The 11,308-nt window shown below is 40.4% G+C and overlaps 1 long non-coding RNA gene across 1 annotated transcript; it reads right to left on the bottom strand.

The window, feature by feature from the left end:
* Positions 1-938: 938 nt before the first annotated feature.
* Positions 939-11,034, bottom strand: LOC107078366 (uncharacterized). Its single transcript, XR_001479311.2, has 3 exons — positions 8,684-11,034; positions 8,350-8,569; positions 939-1,261 (listed from the first exon to the last, which is right to left on the bottom strand). It is a non-coding gene; the product is annotated as an uncharacterized lncRNA (long non-coding RNA).
* Positions 11,035-11,308: the final 274 nt, after the last annotated feature.

Consider the following 11,308-nt stretch of genomic DNA (forward strand, 5'->3'; position numbering starts at 1 on the left):
GTAAGTTCTTTAATCCCTCCAAGCCCTTCATTCAGCTCCAATTTGTGCTTCAGAAACTATTATGTTTCTGTCATAAAAATGTGTCCCTCTGTAGTTAATCTCATGGTTTAGTCTAAAGTGATGGCGTAATGGAAAGTTTTATACCATCGGCAGGTCTTATTTGGTGTACTCTGCTGGGTGCTTTACTGAGCTCTGTTTCTCACCATACTAACTACCATCCTTATTCCCAGCCCAGTAAATTAATTAAGTATATTTACATATCTAAACAAGAGCTTTTTTGTCATCTTGCTGTAATACTTCTGTTTGTTTACACTGTCTCGATTCAGATCAGTGGTTCTTAACCTTCACTGCAACTGAAGAGCTTCTTGTACCTCTTATCAAAAACCACTGAATTAGGTCAACTTGATCTTCTTTAAACTAAAGATATTTCATAACTACAGAATGAAAGAGATAGAATTATATAGTAGTTCAGGAGGGTAGCTGCATCAGCATGCATAGGCTGCAAAGGAACAAGTAATAGGTTTATTCCATGATGAAAAGAGAAGAAAGAAAACACAACGTTTCGGCTGTGGAGCCTTCTTCGGGTGTAAGAAAGGTATTAATTATATCAATTCTATATTATATTAATTTAAGTAGTTGTACCAACATGACTATGCTTAATGTGTTTTTTTCAATGATTTACCTTGTAAATAAATCTGGAACATCTCACACCACAGTCTTTCAGAAGTTCCAAAGGCTCAGATGCCCCAGAAATAATTTGGGCTCTGAAACATCAAGTTATTACAGCACTCTAGCCTTTGACAGATAGCTTCCCGGGAGAGCCAGTCCTTACTGATATAGATGGATTAACCATAGCAATTGGAATTAAGTATAGCTAATACTTGGGAGACAACAGCAGAAGGCAATTTTCTTTAGATAGTTTTAACTTTTTACTTTGGAATATCATTGGGATGGCGCTGTATGGTGAGGGATGTTACAAGGAAACAAGATTCTTCAAAGCACAGGATTCCACACAGAATTGTGTGTGCTCAACAGCTCAACACTTCCATGTTAACAAATAAACATTATTAAATAAAACGCTCAGTAAGAGGACTGTTTGAAGACACCAAAGTGACTTGCTTGTTCAAAGACAGCCCGGTATTCCCTGGCACAGGGAAGAGTCAGCAGCCAAGGGGGCCTGACCACCATGGGCTCCTCTTTCATTGGACGGCAGTGAAGCTTTGCAGGGAGGTCACGCCGCCTGGATGCCCCACCTTCGGCCCTGAAAGTGCAGAGGAAGAATTTCAACAAGTCTGACTTGGCCACAAGCCCGAACATGTTTGTATCAGAAGAAATAGCTTTCCGACAGACATGTTTCTCCATCATATGGTCCAAAAATGATTAATACATTTTTGCCCTTCAAAGGTGTATCATGGTGAAATGCTGCTGAAAATATGAACTACACTGAATTGTACTGGACTACAGGGGCAGCCTAGTTTTGCTGTTCTGGTGGAGTTTCCAAAGACAGATTTTCACTCAAAGAATGTGTCTGTGATCCTGCTGTACTGTAGTCCTGTCAGAGTGCACACCTGTCACAACACACTGCAAGTGTCCTGAGCATTCCTAAATGCAGCACAGAAGGAGCACAGCTGTTTTTATTGTTTTACCCTTTTGTGTTTTATCTCTAAAGATGGCTGTAACATAGAAATCATAACTTTTGTCTAAAAACAACTGGACTCAATTGTTAAGGTGTGTTGCTGTTTTGTAAACATTTTAATCCCTAACTTGTGAAGGAGAGTTTATGTACTAAAACTGTTTGAACTTCAGACTGCAATGATAAACAGATTCCATATGTATTGCTTAAGAAAAAAAAATGGGGGGGGAGGACTGTAAAAAGGTTTACTAGTGAAGATTGGAAACAACTGCTTTAAAAATTGTAAACAGGCACTTTGTTATAGAAAGAGTTATAGAGTTATAGAAATACCCCTGTTGAGATTAATGGCTTGCAAGCCTTTGTGTTTACAAGACAAAGCCTTTTGCTTAGAACATACATTTTGTAATTTAGAAAGCAGAGTATGAGTCTGGCATCTTGAAGCAATATGGAACAATAGCCTCTATTTATCCTGACTTTGTACTCCAATGTGTAATATGTTAAAATTTGTGCGAATGGAAAATGCCATTCAATTAACAAGAAAGACTATTAATGCTCTCCAGAACTTTAATTTCACAGTACCAGTAAGAACATCTTTCAAAGACAGAACCAAGAGTTTCATCCTGTTTGGACATTTGTCTTCATTATTTTCTTGAAGGTGGTTTAAGTAGCTCTGTGAGATCAATATTCAGGCCTCTCTGTTCCTCACTTTTTTCTTCATAGCAAACACATGACAATGTAAGCTATTGTACATTTACAGGAAGACTGTAATTAACAGAATATGCCACTGAGGAATCACCAAAGGAAAAGCACCAGGCAAAAATAACCAAGAAGGATTATAATCCCACTAACAAAACCCAAAGATTTCCAACAGATAATCCTGAGGTTTTGTTGTGCCATAGCTGTAACACCACCATTTGGGGATGACTGTTCTACTCACCTGTTTACTAAAGAGCCATTCGCAAATGCCATTGTGTCTTCAAAATCAACCTCTAAAGTGAAGTTAAAAAAAAAGTTTTGGAATAGATTAAACCCTAATCTTGTCCATTTAGAGTTGCTGTTGTATCAATATATGCGGTGGCTCTGTGGCTCAGGATCTGCGCCTGTGCTGGAAGGTTGCTGATTCGTATCCCGTCGCTGGCAGAGGAATCCGACTCTGCTGGGCCCCTGAGCGAGGCCCTTAACCCTAACTGCTCCAGGGGCGCTGTATAAATGGCAGACCCTGCACTCTGACCCCAAGCTTCTCTCCCTGTCTCTGTGTGTGTGTCTCATGGAGATCAAGGTGGGGTATGTGAAAAAAAAAATCCTAATACAAGAAATTGTATATGGCCAATAAAGTGATCTTATCTTATATCACTCTTCGTTCTGATTCGTTTCATTTTCACACGCCTCTCCACCTCATTGCTGGCTCCTCCCTCTTTGCAGTGGGGGGGTCTGTCAATCGTGTCTTTAAAGCATCATCATTCTGCTCAGCCCAGTCACTTACCCAAGTAAAAGGCTCTATGCAAATCACACCTCTTCTCTTAATTAAGAGTTCAACAAAACTACTCATGTAGATTAAATGATAATGCAAAACATGTTTTGGCAGTGTGAGAGATCAAGCATGTGACTTCCCGGAAATCTGGTATAATTTTATGTCTCTTTACAAAAAGCTTGAGCCAAATATAAATCCAAAGTGTCTGTAGAGCTTTGTATGCAATTAGCCTTTAACTCGGGATCTGCAAAACATTTAAATTACAGCAGGCTTTGAAAATGCTAAACATTTGTCTGATCTCCCAAATGTATCTTCATTAGTAAAATGTAGTAACACTGTCACTGAAGCACAGGGATTTTATGCTAGTTAGCTTTTTATGATGGTCATACTAAAACTCAGCAATCCGACAATTCTGATCCAGCCGTGGAGCTCAACAGAACCTTACAACATGGCCCAGGAAACAGCACAGTAAGGCACTATGAAACTGTGGTAAAGAGTGCTAAGGCATGCCACAAGCAGTGGAAAGCCATAGCAGACCAAGGCAGACATACTGTACAGTACAGCATAAAGAGTAGGTAAATTGGACAAAGCACTAAAATTTCCTCAGGGTGACTTCAGGTGCTTTTTGTGTTTCACGTCAAAATGCTGGTCAGCCTGTTGCTGGAGACCCTAGTTTAACTGTCCCTTTCCCTGATATAACACTGGGACAAAACAACAGGAGCCATATTGCCACTGGTTCAAGGCAAAGAACATAAGACATGTTACAAATGAGAGTAGGGTATTCATCTACCTTAGTCTGCTTGGTAATTAGAAGCTAATTGTTCTGAGAATCTCATGCAGCTCTTTCTTGAAAGAAGTGAGGGTATCAAGTCTAACAACCTGGCTGAGCAGCTTGTTCTGGACTCTCACAACCCTTTGGGTAAAGAAACACCTTCTGTTGTCCATTTCCACATACACTAGATTCCACCTGTTCTCACAAGGAAGGTTCCACTTTAGAAGAGCATAAAGACGTAAGGAAGGAACAAACGAGAGGAGGTCTTTCAGGCCATCAGGATAATTTGGAAACGTTTTTTAACAGAAGAAAGAACTCCCAAAAAAGTCACAAATTCCTCTCTTCTGCATCCTAAATCAACTTTAGTGTGTCAGAAACCTTAGCAAATGAAGGGGAACCTTTCCTTATTCCAGTCGGGGCTGAGTTTGAACAGAATGGGCTCACTCAGGCCATGGAGCTCCAGCTCCAATAAATTGTTTTATTAAGACGTTATTTAGAATAATAATGTAATTATCCTTAGCTTCTAGAAATTTGTCATGTGCAATGGTACTGTGATGTACAGCAGCAATGAAAAGATCAATTTTGACATATTGCTATGTTCAAGATTTTATCTACCCTCTGAAATGAAAAAAGATCTCTTTATACCCTTGGTACTGAGAAGAAAGTGCAATATGCTAGATTTGAAGTTGCCTTGTTGTAGGTTTTGTTGCCACTAACACTAAGTACTTGTGTCAATGTGTGAACCAGAGCACACATCCCTTGTAGAGTTAAAGGAATATCAAGGCCATGAAAGCCAAGTTCTGCTCGTTGACAAATGTTTCAGGAACATTTAAACAGAAAACAAATCTGACATGCACCTGCTGAACACCAGCAGTGTGATCAAATTTAGATCTGTGACTATGTGTCCATAACTCCTTCCTTTCACAGAAATAACTACATATACATTCTCAGAGTAGCAGTTAGATCCCCCTGTCATGATCTATTATTACTTGGGGAAAAAATCTATTTGTGTTGACATTTACAAAACATAGGTGGACCTCAGATAAAGGCAGCATGATCTCAGATTGGGTCACATAATTTTCTTTGTAAAGCTTAATTAGCAATTTGGGTTCTGAGTGAAAGACAGTCCAGACGGTTTTGCGAAGTTCAACATCGTCTCCTCCTGCACAGTGATCTCACTGGCTTTGTGAGACCAGTACAGAGTTTCTGGACTGTGGCTGTTCAGTTCTGTACTTGAGCTATCGGGAAACATAAATAACCATGCAAAAAAGGATGCAAACGGAAGATGGAGACATAGCTCATCATGTGCATTTGGCTCCATGTTTTCTGATATAAGAATGCCAACACGTTGTTCTTTAAATGATCCCAGATTGGGAGCTTCAACAATGTGGTTAGAAAGTCTGGCCAGACTCTAAAATCTGTCAGTACCATGACAGAGAGTACGTCTGGCCAAACTTTCTAACCACTTTGATGGATTAAGTACGAGTAATATGTATGTAATCTGAAACTGGAATTGGAAAAATGGCCCAGGAAAATGACTAGAAGTGTAGAATTAAGGTGCCTGGCACAACATGGAGCCTCATCAACATACAGCATAATATAGTACCATAGCAGTGAGGAATAAACCTGAGCAAAGTTTTGTGCTTCTCCTCTTCTAATGTGCAAATCCACTGTAGCTCTCGACAGCAGCCACAGCGTAATTTGCTAGCTGTGCAGGATACAGACCTCCATTTGTTTGGCAAATTTGCAACACTGTGACACAAACAATCAAGTATATACGATCTAAAAAAGGGCCTGAAATATTAGACCAATTTCTACTGCTGCATACTTGGCCTCTGGGAATGAGTTGCTACTCAGAACATTTGCTGCTACTGCAGCCCTTCTGGTGCCGTGAATGGAAAATTCACAGTATGGAAGGTGTTAGATTACTCTTATTGATTAAGGTAAACTATCATGTTGTCACCAAACAGTGCTGCTATTTAAAGACCTTTTTCAGACTGCAGTCTGCAATAATTGAACATGGCAGTGCCATTACTGTAAAATAAATATTCCTGTAGGCATGGGCTTTTTAACATTTAAGTTTCATTTTTTAATACATGTTTATACTGGATGGACAGAGATCTGATATTTGGACTACTGGTCAATGTAAGTCTCTGAAGTGCGCAAGATGGTTGATATTTTATGCAGACTGCCCCCTCATTGCACTGTACTTTCTTCCAAAGTAGTTGAAACAGTGGGGGTGATTTTCGCCAATTATATTGAGCATAAATACTTTTAGTCCCTCCTTTGCTTGTTGCTATATTTGTTTTCTTTCCACCCTGGTGACAGAGAAAGGGATATTAAATAAATACTGCAATTAAGGAACTTGCAAGCCACACTGAAGTCACTGATTTTTTCTTCATTTAAAACTGATGCAGTTTTCAGCAAAATGCTAAGACAATTGAGAACTAACCGTAACATTTTATTGAGCCAGATTCACTTTTAATGTATTTTGATTCCCTGATGTGAACCTGGAATGCCTCTGGAATCTACTGCACCAGCTGCTGTGCTCCTGGATGAAGACACAGATGTGCTAGGTCAGGTATTATCCTTCTGAAGAGGTCATCTTTCTCATTCTCAGGAGTCAAGCAGTGCAGTTCTGACTTTCTACTGACAGTGCAGGGGTTCAAAGCAGTGTATACAGTAACTTTACCTGATTTCTCCTTTTTTTCCCTTATTTTCTACCATAAGGTTTCTGTTTCTGTGCAGGTTGTAATGTTTGTAAGGTAAGCAATCATCGCTTGGGTTTCAAAAAGATGTCAAACAATTGACCATAATAATAAATTAACCTGGAAACCACATTATTTGCAATATTTCAGCTTATAAACTGAATTTATTTACTCTGCTCCACTGGTGAAGAGGAAACAATGCTTTCATGCAACATCAGTGCTTTTTTCTGCTTTTATAGAGCAGATATCTGCATCAAAGCACAGACTGCACCTCTCTCTAACTCAGTTTACCAGCCCTCTAATCAGGACAAGAAGCCCATTCAGTGCTGGTGACAGAATTATAGTTCAGGTCTGGCTCCGGTTTGAGTGAGGCTGCATCGCTTCACAAAGTCCTGAAATTCTCATCCCGCCAGCGCAGGAGGTTCAGAAGGACACACGTTGCTGGAGACAAGGTTAATCTACGTGCAACCAAAACTCACTAGGAAAAATGACACCCTCTCTTTTGTAACATTTCTTATTCTTTAAACTTTTGTTATGTTCTTTAACATTGCCTTGAGTTTCAGAATTCTTAAGAATGATTAATGCAAGAAACCTGTTTCTGACTTGAGCACAGACTGATACAGGGATGCCTCTAAATCATATCTGCTAACTCCAAAGCTCTCTCTCTCTCTCTGTCTCTCTAACTGGGGTCACAGCTGTTGGGAATCTAACAGATTTGACTGAAAGGGGATTCGGACACTTGCTTCAGGGACAGAGTGGTCAATAAAAATCATCAGCAGGGTGAAATGAGCAGGATATAATATTGTGCTTTAATATATGTCCATACACGGAAAAATCTAGAGATTTCAATCATTTTTATAAATGAAGCTGCTACCTTTCATTCATGTCAAGTTGGCCAGACCAGATTTTACAGGACATAACAACACTGTACATAATCTACAGCAGCAGGGTTATGTACATGAAGAGACAACAGCAAAAAGGCAACTTTTTGAATAAAACTGCATGACCCAGGATACAATAAACAATTTATAGGAGTCATTTTCATTATGCTTGATGCACATTGATTTATTGTTTATTATTTATTGAAAAAGTATCATAATAAAATCAACACCAGGCCCAATGTAAAGCTGCCTCATACACATGTAGCTGGTTTCAAGGCATATCATGCAGGCTGGCCTTTATTGTGTCCAGGTTTAGAAACCTGCATTCAACATCATTACACTGTCAGTGTTAAACCCATTGGGTTGCTCCCAGCTGGAAACATTCTTATAGTTTATTAGCTTAGTTGGAAGGAATCTCTGACTGGTTCACTTCAGTAACAATCCCTAATGAGACAGAAAATTAGATTTAAAGGTTAATGAGAGTTTATTTCAGCTTGAGACTGATGACTGGAGGTACAGGGTGATTAAGAGCTACCAGAAAGAAGGAACTGAAGAGCATGCTACTTTTAAGGAGCTAAATCCCTGGTTCTCCTGTGAGAAACAGGATTACCCTTTGATCTCCAGACTGTGTCTGTCTTGTTCATTTAGACAGGTGTATTAGTCATTATATTGAGGTGTGAAATGAATTCAAGCTTTCATAATCTCTGAGCTGTAGCCCAAACTTTGCTACTGGTTTCTTGTGCATATGGTGTATCACAATAAGAAGCTTTCCTGAATGGACTGAGAATGAGAAGTCAGCTAACAAAGTATTATTCACTCCAAAAATTCAAATAATTTTTATGCTGTTGAGATTCATTTGCCTCAAGTGTGGATTTTCAACTTACCTGAGTGCGTAAGGCCTTGACAGCCCTGTCATGGATAGTGGACTAGGATCCTTGGGGCGTCGGTGCGGTGAGGTCACGTGAGAGTGGACCCAGGAACGTGTCTGCGGTGCACCTCGAGGGAGCTGCTGTAGTGGGCATGTGGCCACTGGCAGGATCGCAGCTTCGCACCGCTGCAACAGCCAGGAGGGCAACTGGGCATTCGCTCGCTCCTGCACATGTGCTGAAAACACATGAGGGCGACACCTTATTTGCAGTTCCATACTCAATTAATACTAACACACAATAAGTTAGGGCTCATTCAACAACAAATTCTAATTAAAGACTCACAGTTTACCTTTAATTCCCATATGTGTGTGTCAGAGAACGTTTGGCTCCAGGCTTGCTTCCAGGAGGCAAGTTACCATCTAAAAATTCATAAATGGAAATAAACTGCTTAAAGGAAGACAAGGTGCAATTTCTACAGTTTTAATTCCCATACAGAAGCCAATGTTTATTTTAGCTGAACGATCACTGAAAGCTACAGTAAATGGATGTGATGTTAAATTAATGTGTAATCCCATATGAATTGAGGGTTAAATTATCCCAAGCATAATAAAACATCACCCACGTGCGTGACTACTGCCAGCCAGGAAGCTGGTCCAGACACAGGAGGCTGTGGTGACGAGACCAGCTGCTTTTTGTTCCAATCCCCTTTAAACAGGGAGCATGATGAATAGCACAAGACCTCTTACCGCTCTGCAGTCTGAAACCATTTTATTCTCTCATGTTCACAAACCTTGAACGTCCAATTAGAAATCTCTCGCCAGTAATGTGCAGGCGAGGGGCCAACTGTACTGTACTGTACTCAGCCAATACAGCAATCGCAGGGCAGCCCAAGACCCTCTTTTATCTGCTACTTTCCTCTCATTCTGAGTCAGTGGAGATCGTGTGAGCTTGGCATCTGCTCCACCCTTATCTGGAGGGAGCAACTTGGACCACAGCTTTGCCTACCTGCCAATCGCACATGTGAAATGTAACTCTTAGGATGTTGACTCATACAGTACATACTTCTGTGAAATGTGCAGAACACAGCAGACACCAGTCAACACAGCCTGTCTGGGCAGCCTGCTGCTCAGCAATAAATCTGTTTCACAGACGGCCACGAAGTCGGACTTGCAGGAAGTCAGAAGGACTTGCACCGTCCAAGTTGATTTTCATGCTATGTGCAGGAAAATACCAACCTGGCATTACCATCTGCTGTTTAAACGAGCCTTTCCTGTGTTTAAAAACCAACAGGTACCAGGAGCAGTGTTTACCGAGCATCGATATACGCCAGATGAAAAATACTCCAAAGTTTGCTTTTAAGACTGACAGGTAATTTAATGGTTTTGTCACAGAGGCTAATACTCGTTGGAGGGTAAACTAAAGCTAAAGACACCTTAATAAACTGAGGAAGGGCACTGCAGAACGACCCACCAGACAGGCCGAATCTTGAACTGTCAGACTTGTCATCCGTTTGGGCTTGATGAAGGCAGTGCTCTAACATCAGAATGTCATCTATTTACCCTCAGAAATAAATATAGTAGGTTATACAGTATACATAGGCAGAAATACAGCAAAATAATTCAGCCTCAAATACACCAAAACATATAAATCAATATAAAAAGGAAAACTGAAAATGTTTTTGAACACATGACTACAGAAATCCTTCTAGGTAGGGCGGCACAGTGAATACAGGGACACAGCCATGACTCCCCCAGGAGCCTCTCTTAGACCCTACACCCAAGAAAAGATTAGGCTTCACATGATGGAACTGAAGACAAAACAGAACATCCTTCTCAGTTCCCTGAGATAGAAGCCCACCCGCACAGCACGAGCGGATCACTTTTCAGTGAGTACAAGTTCTGCCAGGCCACGTGGATTTTTGCACCATTTCTGTCCTTTCAGAACTAAGTCAGAATGGTGAGGAGTGAGTTTGGACACTTTGGTCCATTTTATCCCAAGGCTGAATGAGTTGTACAGTGAATTTGAGATCCTTCCATCAGCGTATCAATTTAAACCACCAAGATTTCAGTGCAGTTGACCCAAGTTATCATTTATTCCCACAGCTATTAAACTGTTAAATTTGGACTATGTAAACTATAGTTTACTTTTTTCATCATGTATGTATCCGTTGCATCCTCTTCCTAAATTGTGAGAATTATTTAAAGATGTTAACGTGTTTTTCTTATCTTATACGTGTTATGCATGTAAGACTCTTATTTGCTAATGGGTTCATGATGTGTTACGTGTATTATGTATTGTGTTTGGTTACCTGCCTGTAAAGTAAATTTCCCATCTGGAACAATAAGTATAAAAGGCAACTGTATTTTTCGCCATTGCATTGGACTTGAACTTTGTGTTTTAAGGCAGACTTATCAATCCTACACTCTGATTCCAAGCCTCTTTCATCCCAGTATGACTTGAACAGGTACAGCCCTGCAGCAAAGATTCCAAGCGTGTACCTTCACAACAAAAGCAAACGTTCTTCTTTGCTTGTGTGGGAAACCAAACCCGGGGCATTTCGCCCCTCTTTCCGAACACCAGATAATAACAGCTCTCACTTCGACTCCTTTCACGTTCACAAAGACAGAAACGTCGATGCCTGATCTTTCAGGACTGCCTGCTCTTCAAGCACTGAATGGGAAAGGGGGTTTTGGTGATGGAAGCCCAATCAAGATGCTCCAGTTTTAGTTTTTAGTATGTATTGTTTTAAACGGATTTAGTTTAATGGGAAAGGAATTACACATTTAAGATGCTCCCCATTTTTCATGGAGCAGAGACCGTGTGTGTGGTCCCTGAGCCGTGTATTTCTTTAAAAAGCCCAAGAGGCTATATATGGAAACAGGTCATGATGGGCAAGACAGGAGGTCTGAGGTCACTGTGCCTTAAACGCCACAGGACCAAGACATTCATCCTTTCGGATACCTGCACTCTGTTT

The sequence above is a fragment of the Lepisosteus oculatus genome, chromosome 9, assembly GCF_040954835.1.
Source record: "Lepisosteus oculatus isolate fLepOcu1 chromosome 9, fLepOcu1.hap2, whole genome shotgun sequence".
NCBI lineage: Eukaryota > Metazoa > Chordata > Actinopteri > Semionotiformes > Lepisosteidae > Lepisosteus > Lepisosteus oculatus.